Raw genomic sequence first — 21,073 nt, 5'->3', positions numbered from 1 at the left:
CTCTCTCCTTTTCTTTCTCTCCATGTGGTAGTGATGCTCTCTGCAAGTGTGGGCCTCTCGACACACTTCGGGACGGTTTGCACTGTCATAACCGTGCACACACACACACACACACACACACACAGCATGCATGCATCCTGTTGCACAATTGTTAAGCATCTGCAATCTAAATGCCAATGCATAACTGAAAATAAACCCGTCACGAAAACACACACACACGCAGAATGCAAGCGTGCTCACTGCTTTAACCTCCCTGGCATGAGGAGAGGACAAACGTACGCAGCTACGAGGACAGGATTATCACGGGATCTGACCTGCTGACCTTGAGGAGGTCATGTGTGAGGCGCAGGCCACAGCCACCGGCCCCACCAACACCAGAATGTCTGACGTCCCAGGAATCTAAGCCTGACCACGCAGCACAACAGAGAGCTCCACACAGCAGCTGGGCCCGCTGTAGGGTGAGCAGGGACTGACCCTTGTTTCATTTGTAAATATCTAATTCCTAGAAAACACGATGAAATGTGACCGATAATAAAGGGGATATTTTGCTGCATAGCCCTGCGATGGACTGGCGACCTGTCCAGGGTGTACCCCTGCCTCTCCCCGATGACAGCTGGGATAGGCTCCAGCAGACCCCCGCAACCCTTAACAGGAATAACCGGGTATAGAAAATGAATGAATGAATTTTGCTGCATATTCATACCTGGATGATATACTGTCTATCAAAGCTGCTGAAGCTGGCTGGAGGGGCGGGGCTTACACACAGCAGACCAGGTGGCAGCAACGAAGGAACCGATTTATCACAATCTCATGGGAAACATGGACAGCACTTTCAGTCTGTCTCGCCGTTTAAACCCTTTGATGCACAACTCTACGCTGCGTCCATACGTTCTCTCATGTCCCACATGATTCGGATCCGTGTAATGTGTGTAGCAAATGTGTGCAATGTATAGCAACCATATGTGGGATCAGGAAAAGCTTATGCAAGTGTCAAACCCTTCTCAACCAGCTCTCATATCAAACACGAGCGGAACAGGCCAAAACTGACTGGCACCGGCACGCACCATTTTTGGCACGAGCCGCTTTTGGAGATCTCGGTCTCTTCAGCAATGTTACATCAGCAGTAATCTATTGCATTCAGGCGGAAGTGCCTTGCTTCTCACTTAGTGGCGCGAGCTCAAAGAAACGGAGACTGATCTTGAGGTCGGCTCTTGAGTCGCTGTTAATATTTTCAGGTGACCTCACAAGTGAAGCTGGACGCATTTGAAAGGCTCGTGAAGCCTCTGCAGCGGTTGCGCATAGCTTCCCCAGCCTCACTGTCTCTCGTCCTCGCAACACGCCGCCAGTTATCCCTCCACCGCCTCGCCATCAGCGCCGCAAAAATCTTTGTTGTGTGCGCGCATGCATGGGTATGTATCTGCTACGTGCTGCTACGCGGCCAAGTGAGCATGTGTTTATGTGTAGCATGTGGACATAATTGTGTGTATATTTCTAACCGTGTTTTTTCAGGAGCTCACACTGGCCGCAATCATTTTTGATGGATATCTACTCTGGCTTTGGAGAGCTGCAGGTTTTCCAGAGGGTGAGTCATGGGGCTTCTGACGGATGCCTGTACCAATTTACTGCTACTGCCACTGCCGCTGCTCTTGTTCCCCACCCCAAGTGTGTCCGGGCCTATGAATAAGTGTCCTGTGCATTGGCTGGTTGTGGTCGTAGTTTCCATCTTCTACTTATGGACTTTCCACTCTTCTCTCTTGAACAGCAGATGAGGAGAGTAAAAAGAGAGTGGGGCAACCACAGTTCTTTAATGACGCAGTGTACGCACGTACACTTTCTTGAAACTCTGTCAGGTTTTTAAGGTGACCCTATTCCCGCACTCAGACGTAACCACCACTCCGGTTATCAATATGCTCAAATATAAACATGCTCCAAGCGGCGTGTCGGCCTTTTACACAGACTGTGCCCCAGAAAATAAAGTGCGAGTGCAAAGGTTTGCAGCTTCTGATGATAATATGAAATCTGCTGCTGATTAACCACACAATGCCTCTGGGGGTCATCTAGTTCAGGCGTTATGAAGAAACCGAAGGTCTGAACTTACAGAACCCTGGAATGATATATCCTTACCTGCAGCGCCTTACCTGGAAAAGTTTATTTGGATTTCTCCGTTCACCATCAGCATGGCAAACAGAGCGCTTTCCGACTCTTTGATATCTCAAGCCAAGACTTCAAAGGATCAACCAGTAATCTGTGTTGCACATATTCTAAAGAGAAACATAAAAAGAAAGTGATAATGTGATATCAGTGTATATCTTCCGGCCAAAGTTAACAACCAGCAGAATTTGTCTGCCTGTGCTGGCTGGATACGTCTTCATGAGCTACCTTTACCCTATAGGGGCACACACGGACACTGAATAAAGGATTTCATTTTATTTATTTTTTTTTAAAAACTGTCCACACGTGAAAACTAAATACGCTAAACAGATTATAAGCTAAAGTTGTCCTGTGGTGAACAAGTCCTATTTCAACCTTGATTTATTTGGAAGGCCCTGGTCTAGTTTAATCCAACCCAGACTGTCTGAAGAAACGCTTCATCTGCTTGAGTAAAATAAGAAGATATAGCCTAAATCCCCAAAATATGACATGGCTGCAATTCAACAAGGATAGTAACTGCATAACTAATCAAGGAATTAAAAACTCTTGGTCAGCTTGTGACCTCTAAGGAGGACAACATCCCACCTGGAAATTGTGCAGACATCATGGAAAAACGGCTCATCCTCTGGACAGCGTGGTCTCACATTTATATCTCACATTTTCCATTAAATATCAAGAAGAGAATGAGCAAAGTCTTTTGGCTTGGATACATCTGTGACCTGATCACCTCAGCACTCTCAGCAGTTTTTCTAGTTAATTCTTCTCCAAGGAAAAGAAACAAAAAAATCAAAATTTAATTTGGCTTTTGCCGTTGAGCCAGACATGAAGCCTTTTATCAAGGACCATCCCTGGGTGGAAGGACTTAATACTAACCACTCTGTTTTCGTAACTCCCATCCTGATGTGTAAGCAAAGGGGCCTAACACACCACTGTGACTCCTGTCTTCATCGCAGGCTATTCTGGGCTGAGGTTACCCAGGACACCATGTGGCTACGACCAAATTTAGCTGCCCACAGTATGCCTGAGTTAAATCATCTGTGTTTGTTATCCAAATAATAAATATTCATTAATGGTTCTTCCACGGTTCCTCAGATTCTTCCTCATTATTTTGTGTCAGCTATGTAATCTCTAAAGGGATTTTATCCTGCTGGACTTCTCGAAATAATCTTGAGCTAATATTGACACGTGCTAAAGAAGTTCACCTGCGGTGGCAGAGCTGGACTAGAGGACTGTGAAGGGGGTCATGGAGCCAGTGCCAAACCGCAGGGCTACACAGAGAAGAGGGGATGGCCAGCGGAACAACGGTGCATCAAAGACACCAAGTTGAACCACCAACTTTGTCTCCACTTCTCTCCACCTCTCACACTCAAACCCTATTTCCAGAAAGACCAACATGAGGGCAAACACCAAAGGCCCCATTATTGTTGTTATCATTTCCAAACAGCAATTTTCCAGCGATTTCTATGTACGGGCACTTGTGTGTGTATTTTGTCAAGAAGCACACACCTTTTCTTAGATCTCCTCATGTTTACCGATGCAGGTTTAGCTCATGGAGACTCATTTTCTGTCAGTTTCACTGTAGCCAGTGGGTCCAGAGCCCCCTAGCTGCTCTGCCCAGCGCTGTGGCTCAGCCGGGGATGGACTTGGCCGAGCAATGGCACTCTGGGCGTTGGTCCCATCCCCGCATTGAGGTGATGAAGGAGGACTCTGTCCCCAACGACCGCTGCCTCAATCGCAGCCACAGAGGTGAGGAGGCACCCAGGGGACATGCTGGCTGGCGTCTGAAGATACATTCACACAGCTGACAAAACCCAGTTTGGCTGCTCTCAAGGTGATGGTGCCAGCCTGTCTCACCCGCTGCTGCCCACGGTGTGCTCTGCTCAGCTGTGAAGTGCTCCACCACTACAGTACGATCAGGGCAGCATTTCCCATGTCTGTCTCTTTGTGAAATTCATGACACAGAGCGGTTTAGATCAGGTTTATATGGAAAATATTATCCACTTTGACCTTTAGGATATGTGCCTGTGGAAATTCTGTTGCACCCTGCGTTCTTGCTCATCTTGTTGAGAAAGAGTTTAACACAATGCTCAACCCCAATCTCCAGTCATCTGAGTATGGTCATGCGTTTGTTTTGATAACACAGCAGAAAGGTTTAAATGTGCTACGCTGCCAGGTGCTGGTGAATGGGGATCTGTGACAATGGGCCATCAACTGACTGGAGCATCAAAGCTGCCACTGATGATCTGATGATGGTTGAGGGTCCCTGCATAAGGGTAGGGCCTCCTACTTCAGAGAGCTGTTTGTGAGTGAAAAGCACCATCATACAGGTTCACCCTGCCTTTGATTTGAGTCTTTCGCTAAGTGCTATGGTGGCGCCGATGTCAGCTGCAGTCTCACTGATCATTGGCCAGCACGGACAAAAGCCCGGGTTAACCAGGTGTATTGTCCCGATCCTAATGGCAAACAAGAGCTGACTGGGGGATTTTGGTGGAACTGGAGAATAGAAGAACTGTACATAAAAGTCTTATTCCTTGTCCCTTTTTTTTCCCCCCTTTCAGCCTGAACTCTACTCTCAAGCCAGTCACAACTCACGTGAGAAGCTCAGCCCGCCACCTGTTTCGTGGGAAAGCAATGTTCAAGGCAGGAGTTCTCAAATCCAAGGAAGGATAAAGGGAGAAGAGAAATAAAGGAGAATGGAAAAGCATTTAGTTTGAGCATGCCGAGCGCATACCGAGGCTCAGTTCGCAGATTCCACAGACAAGCTGATGGAAGTGAGCCAGGCCGCCTCACACGGGAGGGGAGGAGAAATGAAAGAGAGGACAGAAGAAGATGGAGTATGAGGGGGAAAAGAGCATGGGAGGGGGTTGCTAGTAGAAGGGGGCATTAAAGAGATATTCTCTTTAATCAAGAACCCCCAGTGCGCTGATGGACAAGGGACATTGAGTGATGGAAGGAGACGGTGAGAAGCGAGGCAGAGAGTGACAAAGACGAAGGGGAGAAGCTTGAGAAGCACTACAGCTGGAGTACCTCAACACCTCCTACCTCTCACCCCAATAACCCCTGCCTGCCTTCTGTTTGCCCCCATACCCCACCCTTAGACAAAAATGCCACTGTCTCCGTGCTAGCACCCCAAAATCTTCTGAAAGCTGAAAGAGAAAGAGAAATGCAGCAGTGCAGGAAAGGAGGTATGCTCTGTGAATTGTTGACCTCAACCGCTGAGTGACGCGGAGGCTTTGAGAGGGGACAGTAGCCAAGCTTGGCCTCGCATGGATTAATAAATCAGGGACGTGCAATGAGACAAGCATGCCACAAGTGGTTTGTCATGTTCTCTAGAGTTCATCTCAGCCTGCCCACCATATTCTTCCACACACAGGCCCAATCTTCCAGGATCCCTGAGTCTGAGCGCCTAGAACAGACCCAGTGAATGTGTGGAGAACAAGCAAAGCTCTTTGTTCAGTGACACCGGCATGCTTCGCTCAAGAGGTAACTCACTGACAGACTTTCCAGTTGTTAGAAGAGAGATGGATGAAGACACTTTGTACCTTGAAGAGGGGAGGGAGAGGAAATGGACTGATATGGCCGAGAGATAGAAGATAGCTGAAGAGGATGTCTTAGTATTTGTTAAGAGCTACAAGGACAGGAATAAGGGATGTCAGGACAGAAGAAACGCGGACAGAAAAGAGTAAATTTGGATTTGTTACGTTCAGCAATATGAACTCCACACTCTTGAGACACAGTGGCATCACAGGCCAGATTACTGTCTCCACTGTCTCTCAGCTGGACCTCTCTAACAACCAATCCCCATTCAGGAGGCCTTGTAACCCAGGCCATTAGAGGGTGGGGCAGGGTCAGGGGTTGGGAGTTATAGGGTTGACAGACAAGAGAGATTGATGCCCGTTTACAAAACTTGAGCCCTACTCAGTCTCAGCGACAGCCCTGCCTGCTCCCCAGGGGCCGGGGGAAAGATATCAGAGATACCCCCCCACCCCATCCCCTTTTCATCCCCAGAGACACACACTTTGACTGCCCCCAACTTAAACGCTATCCCACTTGCCTGTACCGTCTTGTTTGATCATGTTTTAAACTGTAAGAGGAAGCAGCGAAAGGACTTAGTAAACGGAGAGCTCTGACTTTTGTTACATCCAGCCGCGAATTCCTGCAAGGGCGCATGTATGTGCCATTACTGTATGTCTGCCTGTTACTTATAGGAGAGCATGGTGTCACTGGAAGAAGGTAAGACGGAGCGAGCCTTGTGGGTGGAGGTACTGTAAAAGTAAAGTAATGCACCGTGAACTGTCACAGATAGAATTACATGGGGGACACTTTATTTTTTTTCTTTCCCCCCCGAGACAAAACAGGGCTGTTAAACTCAGAAGAGGCTCACATGGGGGAAGAGGTGTTTGGTGAAAAATATGAAAGCAGACAGTTTTTGCTTTGCGGATAATTGTGACATTACATTGTTGTGGAACTTCCTCTTTTAGAAAAGAGTCCGCAAAGGAAAATAGGACACGTACCGTGGAGTGCAGTGGCTGTGAGTGCAGATCTTTTACTGTCTCCTTCTATTTCGTCTCTTGTTACATGAAGTCATTCATGTGGAACGTGAGAGCCCCTACAACCCTCAGACGAAAGAAAGTAAGATGCTAGATGTATGCTGTTTGCTGATATGTAGAAAGTTGTGAGCTGTGTGCTCTGACGATGATATAAATGGAAGCTGATAAAGAGACTGCAGGTCTGGCTGAAGCATTATGTAACGTGCATGCTTTATTAAACTATCTATCCTTATAATCAAGAAAAAAAAAAAACATTGAATACCAATAAAAACACATTGTGCATCATTGTTGAGTTGAACTAGTTGACCCTCCCTCCATATCTGGATGAGTTTAGCCAATCAGGAGAATAAGGTGAACGTTAGGTGTAAACAGAGAATCACTGGGCTTTTGAAGCCAACAGGGAGGTCATGTTCACATCCCCGGCCACTTCCCCCCTGTTTCCTCCATTGATTGGGAATGTTTATCACATTAGAAAGAGGTCAAGGAGGGGGTCAAGTCAGAGAGAGGGACTCGAGGGCTGCCACTATGCAGTCTGGCTTAATGATACAGTCCAGAGCCTGACCGCAGACATGAAAACCTGTTGAGTGGGATTTAGTGGATTTCACAGGCACGGAGGGAGAACATGTTTGTGATTAATTGAGGCCGGAGAAAGGTGGAAGGTTAAAAGAACAAGAAGATAAAGCAAAGAAACAACTCCAAGTGTGTCCCCCGTTCTTCTGTCTAGCGGCCCACCAAACAATTATTTACTCCCGCCTCGGTCAACCCGCTCCACCATTAACGTACCCACCTTCGGCTACTCCTCTGTAATTTGCAGCTTCAGTCTGGTTTCGGATCGGCGCGCTCCCGCGAAGCTTTCATCTCCAGACAGAGTCCTAGTTCAGGGCCTTTCCCTGTGACCCGGGCCTTGCGTTGGTTCAGCCTGGGGCACAAAGACATCGCTTTCATGAATGACAGGGCTGGGACCTCCCTTGCCTCTCCATTTGACCCCCTTGTTGCCCTAATTGTGTGTAATGCCAGGGCCATGCCCCACCCAATCCTAGCAAGCCCCTGGGCTGCCACAACGAGGCCCACGGGCTACAGGGGGCAATTATTTCCTTATTGTTGACATAGACAACCCTCCCACATAACTCCCGTCCTCCCGCGTACTCCTGTGTCTCTCCCTGTCTCCCTCTCTCCCCTCATCTTTTTCAGGACCACCTTGGTGTTTGCAGGGCCTAATTCACACACGAGAGATTTTTTTTTTCATGCTGTGCTTGCAGGATCCTCTCTCTTCTGCTCATGCTCTCTGCATACCAGCGGAGAGAGCCATTAACAATGCCGCCTCGAGGCACGACCGTGACGGGAGGGTGTGAGGGGGTTAAAGGTCAACTGCCACAGAGACAAAGTCATTTGTTTTCTTCTTGACCCAGAAGGGTTTAACAGAAAACGTATTATTATTATTATTATTATTTGAAATTGTTGATATTTCTGTTGAGTAACAGTTCTTTTCTTTTTTTTTAAATTTTATTTCATTGCCTCCATTTAGGGAACAAAAGCTTTGCTATGTTAGCAATTTATCCTCCAACACTTTACTATAATAAGAAAATTAAACAAAGTTTGCCCTTATTATGTCCTCCGGGACTTTTTAAAACTAGATTACGGTCGGGGCCAGAGTAATAGGCAGGGGTGGCAGGACTGCTCTTATGGGCACAGTCCCTTGGGTCCCCGAACCAGATTGTCTGAAGTTAATATTTCTTGCTGGAAAGTAATCATACAACTAAAATGAAATAAAAACTCACCAGAAAGAGGTGTCTCATAATCTGCTCGTGAACTTCATGATCACATTTTGATGGGCGCTGGATTCCTGTGTGCTTATGTGAGTCTGTGCGTGCTGTGTGAGTGCACAGCCGTTGGATTCATTTGTACCTATTCATCATTCATTTATATTTAAACCTTCCCTTCCAGGTAAGCAGCAGCAGCAGCAGCAGCAGCAGGGTCCCACCTTTGCAGTTAACAGCTGTGATCACACTTAAGTCCCGTCCCTCCTCAACGTGCCTTCTCCCTCCTCTAAGGTTTTGTGGCTGTGCTGGAGGGTATTTGGAGCACAGTGCGCGTTAACAAAGCTGCCTTTATGTGGAGTCACTCACTGTGGTTTGAAGCCATAACTACCTCTGCTGTCAGACCAAGATGGAGTGCGTGTGTGTGTGTTTGGCATTCGGTGGTGTATCTAATTTGTATCTCTCAGTTCTCCAGTCTGAAATATTCACTCCACTTCACAAGTGTCCACACAAGATCCAGTGTGTGACAGTTATTGTTCTACAGGGATACAAGTCCCACCAGGTGTGTGTGATGTGCGTGACAGCCTGATGATTTAGCACTGCAGCTCTGTGCTTTTTAACGAGTTAGAGGAGCCTCTGTAGATGGATGGATAAGTTGGACCCATGGGAGCCATACAGGCTCCAACGGAGAGGTCCCTGGGCCACCTGACCCCGCCCCAGAGACAGCGCTGCGACCGGGACGTCAGTCCAGGATGGTGTGGGATAGGGTGAGACTGTGGTGTGACGAATGGGACACCTGAGCCAAACTGTAACACCACCAGCGTGGTGGGTCCCCCTAATCACTCTGGCTGCCCAACTTCCAGCGTCAGGTTTCAGATTCCAGGGGGTGTGATGGTGCAGCTCCGTCCCGGTGGGGCTGAGGTGTCTGGTTTGCTTTAACAACAAACATTTACAGCCACTCCCACCACTCAGTGCCCTACAATACTCATACACAAACTCAAAAACAGACAGAACACATGCTTTCTCACATGCACACAAGCAGGATCAAAGTTTACAAGACCAGGACTCGCCCTGCAGTTGGTAAATAACTGGGATTTTTTGAAATGTGATCACTACGCTAGATGATTCCATTTCATTAAAGTAAAACATATGGGGAGAACATACCAGCTGTTCCTCCTAATTCATATCTCTGGCCAGGACATTTTATAGCTCACATGCAATAACTAGTTTTAGGAAGTTGTATTATTAGTCCCTTACATACACAACATTCTCATGATCAAATAAACCTTGGCAGAAAATGAAATGGCAGTGAATAAACACTTCCTTAAATGTGTCATTGACAGTTAAAGTTGGCCTACTTTGTGGTTTGAATGGGAGATGGGGGGGTTCAAATAGAGGGGGGCAAAACTTGATGCTTGGCGATGCAATGCTCTGTTGACATGGCAAACTATCAGTTTACCATGTTAATTGAACATCTAATAGCTTGTGTAGAGCAGATGGCCTGAGGTGAAACATGCCCTCCTGCCCCCTCTTTTTGGGTTTTATTTCTGGATCAGCTGGAGGAGGTGGGATGAGAAGGGGGCAGAGGATGGTCTCTGTGCCCAGGACTAAGGCCTCCCTGTTCGGGAGCATGAGACCCACTCCTCCCCTCATCTTCGCCGACATCCACCACGGCCAAATTTAGGTGAGGGGAAAACTACGCAGGGAGATATTTCAGTAAACTCTGTGTCAATAGTGAAGGGTGCCAAACCAAACTCCATTTGCACTTGTTTCTCTACTTAATCGCTCATCTAAACAAGCTTGAGGGTTGGTGGGAAAGGAGGAAGAAGGGCAAGGGGGTGGGAGGTGGAAAGGTGAGGAGGCAAGTAAGGGGGAGTGGACGGGGTTTGCCAAAATAAATGCATGAATGCTGTCTTTGACTGACTGGCATCTTTGAAGTGAGCTATAATTGCAGGCCTCTTGTCCAGCAGTGGAGCCTGTGGCAAGCCAGGCCTCGGCCAAACTGAGATGTTTGGCTGCGGCACAGAGGAAACGTCATGGCTTAACAATAAACAATATCAAGAGGCCTCAAATCAGGCTGATGTACCATCTTGTTCTGGTGGCAGCACAAGTGGAACCGTGCAAACAAAAATCCATTATCCTGAAACTCTTATGATCTTCCATTGCAGCGCCACTGCACTGGTGGGACACTGCTATGGGTACACCGGTCAGAAATTTCCCAAACAAAAAAAATGTAACGATGATCAGGTACTAAAGCGCTGTGAGAGCTAAAGAGGATCCTCACAAAGCTCCTTTCACAGCAGCACATAACCAGCCATTAGGTAACACTTGAGTCCTCAGCCCTCTCTGAACAGCGCTGCCTGTGTGCGCCGTGCCTCGCCGCTCTCTGAGAGCACTCTAAATCTATAAGCATGCATGTGTTTATGTGTTCATGCATGTACGTGCACATGGGTACGTATACATCAAGGGGGACAAACTTGGGGTCCTGACACATGAGAGCCGGATGTAGTTCATTGGTGGGGGAAAACTCTCTCTGACCACGATGATGTTTTTCCACTGGGGGGGTGGGGGGGTGGGTGACAGAGTTACATGGCCATGATTAATACATGGCCCCTTGATGTCCTATTTAGAAAATAAACCCACCCAACCCAGTGATTATTAGACTGAATTCCCTGAAGAATACCTTACACAATGCACCTTTCAGCTTCTCTTTTTAAACAGATTTCTTATGCCAAGGGTGTGTTGTCTGGGTTTTTTAATGTTCCACTGCAGCACTTGTGAAAAGGGGAAAAACCCAGCGTGGTATTGCCTTACAATACCCCTTGGTGTATGCCTGCGTAACTTTGAACTACATTTTTTTTTTTTTTTTTTTTAAACTGGAAAAGCAAACGGAGGAAAGGATCAGCGAGATGTTGCAGGGAGCAGAACTTTCATTTGTCAGGGCAAGGCTTGAAATGGCTGCTAGGGGTTTCTCGTCCTTTGTTTCATTTTTGAGTGATGGGCATCCTCGACAGCCCTGCTAGCGCGATGAGACGATGGAGAGGCAGATCACCTTGAAGCAGCTTTTTGATCTTTTTTTTTTTTCTTCCCCGAATTCAGGCACCGTGCCAAACACACATTCCAGGTAGTGCAGATGCAGTGTCCGATTTGAGCTCATAAGATATTTCACAGCCTCGAGAAAGTCAGGTCCTTTACAATCTGTCATTAATCCCTTGCACTGGATAAGGAAAAAAAACAACAGAAAGGTCGATGATTCAGCAAAACTGCAGAACAAAGATTCAACTACTCCCAACTCAACATTGCTAATACCTTTGATAGCTAACCACATAAACGCCCATGTGGTAATTTCTGCAGTAAATGCATCTACTCTGCAACATGCATCCAGGCTCAGTTTGGGGCTTGGCAGGTGAACTTGGCAACCCTCTGAAAGCTAACCCTCTCACCTCACACCATTCTCACTTACACAGCATTTGGACAGTGGGCTATAACACAGAAATGCTCGAAGTGGCACACCTTTCACATTCGAAAAGGATCCAAATGGAAATGTTAACCTCTAGTAACTGCCTTGCAAGCAGGAAAAACATGGCGCGGAGTCAGAATAACGAAGGGCTGGACTGAGATGGTGGACTAGAGCAAAGTATGTCGGACATAATCAGATGTTTTCGCTGCTTTTGTTCTCTGATCAGACACGTTCAAGAGCAGCCATGCAATCTTTGATACGGAAATGCTCGTAGGTATTATATAATGATCCATTAGCACATGCCTCATTCTGCAGGTGGCCTGCGGTGGCCTGCGGTGGCCTGCGGTGGCCTGCGGTGGTCTGCGCCAAATGCCCCATTTCATGCCCATTCGTCAGCTTAACACCAAACTCCTAGCGACTATCTCAAATGGAAGGGCTGGAATTACAGCAGTGCAGGCTCCAAATTTGCATCCATTCTCCGTACTTGCCAGACAGAGGGGAGGAAAGAATAACAGTCCTTACCAACTCTGGCCTACCTTTCTCTCTGCCCAGACCTGAGATTAGGCCCACCAACAGATAATCATTACAGCCCATAAAGATATGGAAGAAAGGAGGAAAGTGTGGAGAAAGGGAGAGAGAAAGAAAGCTGAAGTGAAACTAGACAGAAACAAGAACCTGAAAACAGATTGAGGCAAATTATGCAAGGCATAAGTGGGGGTCTGAAACTGAATTTAAGTTGAAAAGTTGAAGGTGAAACTAGGAGAAACTGGTGCATGGTCGCTGCAGAAGCACGGTTTGGGGGAATGAATAGGTAGAAGAAGAGGAATTAAAAAAAAAGAATGACGCAGTGTAACATATCAACATATCATATTGTACATCAGAAAAAAATCCAAAACAAAACACGATGACAGGAGAGAGACCTGGATCACGTCCAAGTCAAATGAAAAACACGCACTTAAGTCGCATGCTGATCCCACACACCTAGCGCTTCTCTGGGTTTCTTACATCTGCAGCTCTGTAGCAACAGCCAGCGCGCTAGAAAACGGCGCAGGTAATAAAAGTGGCGGAGGGGTAGTTCCCCAACTCATCTCCAGCTTGCAGACAGCGTGCAGACAGATATAAAGCCTGCTTGTGCGGAACAAAGATGTCATACCTGGATGGAAAGCGAGTGGAGACAAGATGAGAAGAAAACGAGAAAAAAAAATAAAAATACAAGTGAACCAAAAGACCCATGACAGTAGTACGTTAGGAAAACCCAGCGTTTGTTCAAGATTAATGACCGCATCAATCTGACCTGACAGAAGAAAACAATGGTCTAAATTTGTAGAAGGGAAGACAAATTATGTGATATTGTAAATGAGGTCACGCCGTTGCCCGCGAATAAAGACTCAAACTCCTTCCTGAATACGTGGCGGGAATTAACCTAAAATACAACACATAGCTCATACTGACGGAGAATACAATTCGTAATAATCCAAAGATCCAGCTGCGATTACGCACAAAAAGTCACTTTTTCCACAGTTTTTGAGGTTTGTTCAAGCAAAACTGGTGAAGTGGAGTAGCCTCTTAATTAGAGGAAGAAGTGTTCCGATCATCTGTCAGTGTCCTGCATTTAAATGTCACAAAAAATGTTAATAAAATGTGCATTAAGTACCACAAGAAGTCACAATGCACAGAAATTGCTCTGTGAGTGCAATTCTACTAAAAGCATTGATGTGCATGTATAGTACACGGATCACTTTACTGCTGTAGTTGGTTAAAGGGGAATTACCGTTTTTTCCAACCTGGACCTTATTTCTGTCATAAAATACGATCATTTACTCACCCATATAACTTTGGTGTCATTTGGAGTCATTCGGACGATGTTTAGATTCGCGTATATCCATACAGTGGTAGTGACTGGGGCACCGAAACACAGCCTATAAATAACGCATTATCTGCTGCGAAACTCGTTAATTTCACCAATATTTTGTTATGATACACTAGTCCAGACCTACCTGTGGTCTATTCGCGGACATGCAGCGGTTTGTTGTTCTTTGGCCAGCTGTTCCTCTCTCTGCCTCCACATCTTCCTTTCAACGAGCTCCTCATCGGTATACTACATCATCCAGGTCAGAAGTTAGCAGGTCAATCTACAGACCCCGGATTATGATAGCAGGTGACTCCGGACTCAACGGGGAATAGCACTAGCGTATCATAACAAAAAATTGGTGAAATGAAAGAGTTTTGTGGCAGATAATGCATTATTTAGAGGCTGCGTTTCGGTGCCCCATTCACTCCCACTATATGTATATACGCAGATCTAAATATCGTCCGAACTGCTCCAAATGACAGCAAAGTTGTATGAGTGAGTAAACAATCGTATTTTATGCCAGAAATAAGGTGCAGATTGTAAAAAAATGGTAATTCCCCTAGAAATATTCAAGTACATGTACTTCAGTCTTATTCTTAATACTGTAGTTGAGTAAATGGAGGATTGAATCATTATTTCCACACCAGGACAAAGGGACCTTTTAGTCTCTCCTGCGCTGTCATCACAAACCAACTTCAATCTAATTTTTGAAGTATGATGCACTACCTGCACTCATCTATAATAGACTTATGTAACGTCTGCAGCAGCACTCTTGTACTCATATGATGACAGAGACAGAGAGAGAGGGAGGGAGAGAGAGAGAGAGACAGTAACCGCGACTTGAGAGGTGGCTCAAGGCTGTAGCGTGAGCCCGAGAGATGTGTTTTGCTGATGTTATCTGGACGCCTGTAAACAACTTTTGCTCTGAACAGACTGGCCGAGACACTGGGTCATGCCGAACAGCGGGACACACTGATTGGAGACTAAAACAAGCTTCGGCCCTGACAAAACCCCCGGCTGACGCATCTGTTACTCACTCACGCTTTTGTTGCGTTGAATTTGCCACCTTTTAGTTTGTCCTCTGTTCGCCGTCTCTCTCTCTCGTTTTTCCGCCCCTCTCAGCTTGTTACACACTTATGGATCTTGTCTCTGATGGTATGTTATCACGCCTATCGTGTTCCCTCTTCTTCTTGTTATTCTCCTTTTTTTTCATCTCGCCTTTCTATGTCCGTCACAGCTCACTGCCACTCCATCACACGCACTTGCATCGTAGCGCCGAACTTGCCATCTCTTTAGTGAAAAAAAAAAAAAAAAAAGAAAGATGGTACACCAAGTACATCTTTGGCACCGATGCATTCATCCAAAACCTGTCAGATGAAACTCCAAGACTAGAGCTACACCTTAAACAACCTACATTATAATGCATTGTGCATAAAACAATTTAATACTGACTAATCTCCTACAATTCTGCAGCTCAGTCCACCTAAGCAAATGTGTGTTTGTTGCATGCGTCTCTGTAACTCGACTGTGCTGGAAGGTGCGCTGGGAACTGCCAAAGCCCTGTCATACGCTGCAGCACATCCACAGCAGGCTCACGGCTCGCTGCGTCCAAAATGGGAATGCAGTGAAGAAAGCTCCGCCAAGTCGCTCCATCCAAGAGTCAATCACCGCCCGCCGCAAAACTCACTTGTCTACTTATTCATTTAACGAGAGCTTTTTTTTTTTTTTTTTTTGATGGTCTTCCAAACAAACAGATGAGGGACGAAGGGCTAACACCTTTTCTCTATTAGCTAAGCTCTCGGCACGAAATCAAAATGCGTACGCCTGCTGGCAGATGGCTGAACCAGTTGACATGTCTGCACAGGTTTTGCCATCTGAAGTCAATCAGCGATTCAGACACAATTAATATTTCCTCCCCAGACATTTTGATGAATAATTTATCGAAACGTCCTCCTCAACCCTGTCTGATTGTCTGCGTGCGTGCAGGCCCATCTGTACGGTATCTGCGCACTTGCAATCGTTAGGTGTTGACTAATATCTTGGAGCAGATAGGATACGTTCGCAGGTTTCTGCACAGTAATGACATTCCTCGGAGTGTCTGCTTTCCTCCTGTGTCTTATACTTAGTTAAAAAAGAAAAAGGTCAGCAGGTTCTTTTGTGTCAGGTCTCAACTTTTACCTGCTTTTTTATTTACAAACTAAATCTGCGCGCTGTAAAATAAAGGTGGACAAGAGGCTGGAAGACTAAGAGGAACAATTAAATATTATATGCCTTTCACATGCGGAAAATGAGAAGAAAAACACTTTAATTTGGGTATTCGGAAAACAACAACTGCAGTGCGGTGGATATATTTATGAGAGTGCAAGTTGAACCAATATCCGGTTATGTAACCGTGGTTCCTGACTGGGATTACTTTCAATAATCACAACACATGGGAATGAATGGAGAAAGGTTTTCATAAAAGTAGCATGAGGCCGAGCAACAAAGAACATGTGCGGGTGAGAAGATCCCGCAGCGTGGCTGGTAAAGCGATAAAAGCAGAGAGTGTGGGAAGGAGCAAGGGCAGGACGGGGTTGTGTGTACGGTTGCTCTGCTTGCGGATGTTGTAGAAGGTAATGTTATACCTCCTCTGTGTTTTGACATTTGAAGAATAATGGAACAGTTTGGTACCAACAAAGCGCCAGACCATTATTAAGTCTCTTTTCCAGACATAAATAAAGGACACAAAGGCATCACTTTCCCATGATGACACAGGAAGTATTTGTTCATATTACCACATATATCTCTACAAGTGATTAATTTATACTTTGTTCCTCGGGCTGTGGTATGAAGTTAAGAAAAGCAACCCCTCGCTACGAAGCAACATGGATGTCTTCAATGCTAGTCCAAATAGGAGACAGACATAAAGTTATTCCTCAGAGGAAACACCGTCTGCATAATTTGGATAAGGAAACTGTGGGTGGATGAAGAGAAAGGGGGCTGGGAGTTTGTCGGATGGAAATGAGAAAAACATTTCCAACCATCCACATGATCAACAGCGCGTCCTGCTCTGCATGCGACCCCGAGTGACCGACATTAGAGACCTGTATAATCCGCTTGTGTCGGGTTTGATCCCATTCATTTTTGACTTTTCTCTGTCACAGGCCACTCTCCGGTCATCGCAGAGATACAAGTCTGCAGCCGCGGTCAGCGCTAGACCGCAGACTTAAACGGAACTGCATGAAATAAGGAAAACTTTTTCTCTGTTTCAGTTCAGCTTTTCGCTTTCACAAGCTTTCCCTTCTTTGTCTGTACCCTCCCTCACATTTCCTGTACGTCACGCTCTTGAAGACTAATCCAGTGGTGAACAAATAATAATAACCGCCATGCAAAGTGTAATACTCAAGAAAAACATGCAGCTTTTCACCCAAGAAAAGAGGATATGTGCAGAGCCAGGTGCATCGTATAGCGTATACAGGCTTCAGACCTGTTGGTTCCAAATCTCCAAAAAAACTCCCAACTAATTAAGTAAAGGTCAAAGTTAAAGTTCGTAAAAACAAACTTTAAAACCTGTATTATTAATAATATTTTTACACTGTACTTATACAGCATAGGAGTACATGACATCACCTTTTTTCCAACTCAGTCCTGCCCATTCCTTGAAACAACATGGATAGCTATTGCTAAAATTAAACGGACAGCTATATATTTTGAAAGTTAAACCTGTCACCTCTTTAACATTTGGCAAATTACTTGGTTAGAAGGCAGTCTTGGTCCCGGCTAAAACAAGAACCACTTGACTGAGATTAGAGAAGCTTTGTGTTACTGTTTAAAAGGAACCAACACCGATTGTAGTTAAGTAACAGGATGCAAAGCAGTGAGGTCCCATATGACTCTCTCTTATGAAAGTCACATGCTTTATTGAACCATCCCTTCCTCATCCTTTTGTTTTTTATTATCCTTTATTAATCCCTCATGAGGAAACTGGTTTTGTGCATTTAACAAATCTATTTCGTTTCCCACCCTTTTCCTATTTCACTTGCCTCCAGAGCGTTTAAAAGAGTTAATAGACACCATCTTGTCCTTGCAGCTGTTGACATTGTCCTGCATCTCCCTCCCAATCTCCCTGACTTTGTTGAAGAGCGCTCCTTTGTGCGTCTTCTCAAATGAGCTCCTGCGCTTTGACACTTTCTACAACTCAGGCTGCTACTATATCTCCGTCAAGTGTGATATCATTCATCTGGAGCTGATAATGCCTCGTAGTCCACTGCCATCTCTCAGATACGGTTGCTCTGGTCGTTGCCTGACGACGTCTCTGTTGTGGTCATGTTTCGAAGATAAACCAGGTTCTATCTTGTTTGTATAGTCTTTGGGATAGGTGATAGAGAGTGACTCCATGGCTGAGCACTCTTATTATTTTGGGCTCATGTTTCAGCGTCTTTACTATGTAGCTGCCTGAACTCAACTGCTTCTGCTTATAGATCGTGTTAAGGAAGGTTTAGAGTCATAAAATTTGATCGGTTTCCAGTTCTCTCACCATTGTAGCAGCTCTTTTCTTTCCCGTACCCTGGCCTTGCAGCAACCCGAACTTTAAAAGCCACAGTCAAAGTATCCATCCTCAGACTTACCTCTTAATTAACCTCCACACTCTCCAACCTGTTTTTTTTTTTTTTCCCTATTTCCAAGTGACCTTCTCACCCCTTTCTGTGTTTTTATATCCCTGCCACCCCCCCTCTCTTCCAAACACAGGAAACCTGTGTAGGAAAACCCAGCTTGTGTGTCACTCCACTTTAAAGTGAGAGTATCAAGCAGGAAAATAAATATGGGATAGAAAATGTAGCAGCAGAACAAAGTAAAACTAAATTGGCGTGGCTGCATGGCCAGGTCCTGGCTGATGTCCATGTTGATAGAGAGGTTTGGGTTCAGGCTGGGAGGATGCCAAGATAAAAAAGAAAAAAAAGAAAAAAAGAAACATGCCTCTGATGCTATCGATGACATGCTATTGCTGTGCTATTAGACTGCCCAGGCTGTACTTGTTGCTTTGATTTTGCTGCACTGGGTATAATAGGCGGTTTATACTTCTGCGTTAAGTTGAGAGAGGCTACGGTGACAACCCAGACCTCTAAGCAGACCCTAGCACCTTAGCTGATGTGCACCTCCCCAGAAATGTACACGCTACGGTGACGCAGAGCGCAAGAGCTGCCATTTGTCCTCTCGGTACTAGCGTGTTTTCTGCAATTTTCGAATCGATTGTTTTGGATCAATAAAGAATCGATAAAGGTATACTGAGGAGGTTTACAGACATTTGTGTGACTCACGTTTGGCAAAAGTTTCAGTCGCCATTGTTGAAAGTGAAGCAGAAAGTAAAAAAGTTTGGGTGGTGAGTCAGACTGACGAGTGCACACGTATAAATGACTCACACGTTGGCTAAGTGCATATGTTATGGCGTCTATGTCCTGCAAAGGTATAAACTTAAGGCCTCACTCTTGTATTTCTCCAGGTATTTCTTACAATACTACTCATGTCCTGTCCATTTTCCATGCTCGCTGGCACAAACCGACCCAGGATTCCCCATGTGTATGTCAGCTGTTCTCACCTTACTAATCTTCAAAGCTGATTTATCCGCTGAGCTCGGTAACGATAAGTCTGCAGGTAGGACACCAAGGGATGTTTAAAAAGCTTGGACGGGATAACATTAACGTTTTAAAACTAGGAGGTTCTTTCCCAAGTGGTTCATTTAAAGTACAGGCTGTCAAATGTTGGAGCCTGTCACATTAAGTTATACATCGCTTCTTTAATCTCACATCAGAGGCCCATCATTGTCATGGCGACAGGCCGGCCCGTACCGTCTCTTCACAGAGGTGGGAAAAAAATATCTCACACTGAGACACACTGTCACACAAGCACTTCTCACTTTGTCTCGACACATAAACTAATGCACACAGACAATTTAAGTGGCTCATGTCAACAATATCCTTTCGGTGGGTAAACTGATCTGAGGAGGAACAACTTCAAATGCCACACATAGGTGGGCAAGTGTCGAGATGAAACGGGGAGATTTCCCCCGACAACAAGTCTTGACGACTTTGTTCTGAAGAGATCCTGAGTGGAGATTTATCTGGTGGAATGTGGGGTGAAATCACAGCCTGCATATTAAGCAGTCTGGCAAGGAGAAAACAGAGGACAGATATGTTTAGGTGGAGGCTGAGGGGGGTGGGGGGGGGGGGGGGGGGGGGCGTTAAACATTCCCATAAAGTTGTTGTGGGGGACAGTCAAGTCTGTGTTCCATGACCGTGTCCACATGTTGACAGCTTTACGCCTGTGGTCCTGTACTTTAACTGCTGCCTTGCATAAACCCAAAAGCCATCACGTCTACCACTCGCTGTATAAACTTTAAAAGAAATTTTGGACCTAAGACTCAGCGATGAATACTTTAGGAGACGGGTTACTACTGCAGAGCAGAAAGCCATAACAAACCGTTTTCTTACACTAAAGTCAATAAATGTCGACATGTCTCCTCTCGCAACAGGTGCTCTGTCGTACGCCCAGACAGCCTCAGAGAACAGACATCAGATGGTTGCGTTGGCTGGGTTGACCTATGAACCTCCTTCTTAACCCTTTAACAGCACGCAGCCTTTTCCTCAGTACAGTTCTCCTGCCTTATTTACAGAAGAGGAAGCACTGTTGGCGCAGGGGCTCCCAGAAATATATCTCAGACTGTTTATAAAGGGTCAGTTCACCAAAATTGCTAAAGAGCACCTTATTTAATTTAGCATCATTTAGTGGAATGGTAACGGGTTTGGGTCTTGAGACTTTGGTCCTTAAAGGGGAACTAATGTTTTTTACAACCTGGACCTTATTTCTGGCATAAAATACGACTGTTTACTCACCCATATAACTTTGGTGTCATTTGGAGTCGTTTGGACGATATTTAGATCCGTGTATATCCATATAGTGGGAGTGACTGGGGCACCGAGACATAGCCTCTAAATAACGCATTATCTGCCACGAAACTCATTCATTTCACCAATATTTTGTTATGATACTCAACGGGGAATAGCACTAGCATATCATAACAAAATATTGGTGAAATGAACGAGTTTGGCGGCAGATAATGCGTTATTTAGAGGCTGCGTTGCGGTGCCCCAGTCACTCCCACTATATGGATATACACCGATCTAAATATCATCTGAATGACTCCAAATGACACCAACGTTATATGGGTGAGTAAACAATCGTAATTTCTTTTTTATCCAGAAATAAGGTCCATGTCGTAAAAAAAACGGTAATTCCCCTTTAAGTATGTCCATTGAAAGTACTGCCT

The sequence above is a fragment of the Chelon labrosus genome (assembly GCF_963514085.1).
Source record: "Chelon labrosus genome assembly, chromosome: 21".
Classification (NCBI taxonomy): domain Eukaryota; kingdom Metazoa; phylum Chordata; class Actinopteri; order Mugiliformes; family Mugilidae; genus Chelon; species Chelon labrosus.
This window is presented reverse-complemented; position numbering follows the sequence as displayed.